At 47.4% G+C, this 913-nt stretch overlaps 1 non-coding gene across 1 annotated transcript; it reads right to left on the minus strand.

Moving 5' to 3' along the window:
- Window positions 1-550: 550 nt before the first annotated feature.
- On the minus strand, window positions 551-625 carry Trnat-ggu. Its single transcript has one exon. It is a non-coding gene; the product is annotated as a tRNA-Thr (tRNA).
- Between the last annotated feature and the right edge of the window lie 288 nt (window positions 626-913).

Here is a 913-nt window from a genome sequence, read left to right on the forward strand (position 1 = left end):
ACGGACGAGAACACATTATTACTGTGAGACAGCAGTGCTTCTTATATTATGTGCTTGCTATTACATACAATCTGCTGTTGTGAACCATCGCTAAAGAAGGTGCCCAATATGGCGTTCATTTGTAGTAAGTCATGCTTCTACCCGACTTCTTATCGAATCACACACTTTCTGAGGACTCCAGATTGGTCACATACGAGCTGACAGGCATTGATGACGGGTTTCGGCAGTGAATGTACATCATTAATGAGGTCTGCGTACAGCAAAGCTTTCAAGTGTCCCCACACTAAAAAAAAATTCAATAAATTACGATCAAGGGTGGGGGGGGGGGAGGGGGGAACGAGCTGGACAATTTACTCCACCTCCTCGACCAATCCATTGTCCGTTAAGTGACTGTGTGAGGTGTACTAGGACATTTCAGGGAAAACAGGCTGGCTCTCCATTGTGCATGAACGAGATCTCCAGCCGTTGTTGGAATGAAATTAGAATTGTATTAATACCTTCCGCTGCTAACGGGCGTTGATATATATCAACGGGGACAGGTGAAAATGTGTGCCCCGACCGGGACTCAAACCCGGGATCTCCTGCTTACCTGGCAGACGCTCTACCCATCTGAGCCATCGAGGGCACAGAGGATAGCGCGACTGCAGGGACTATCTCACGCACGCCTCCCGTGTGACCCACATTCTTACCTTGTACGTCCACACACTACATTCGTAGTGTTCCACCCCAACACAGTCATTACTCGTGGAAGACATACTTACCAAGCCCCTTAAGAGTTCGGGGGATATGTGTGCATCCGCACAGAAGAAGAAGGTCATGGCCGGTGTTGCCAGAACTATATACTTATACGGATATGGTGTCTCTTTCTTCGGATATGTCCGAAAGAACAGACACCATATCCATTTAAGTATGT

This window comes from Schistocerca piceifrons, chromosome 8 (assembly GCF_021461385.2).
Source record: "Schistocerca piceifrons isolate TAMUIC-IGC-003096 chromosome 8, iqSchPice1.1, whole genome shotgun sequence".
Lineage (NCBI taxonomy): Eukaryota > Metazoa > Arthropoda > Insecta > Orthoptera > Acrididae > Schistocerca > Schistocerca piceifrons.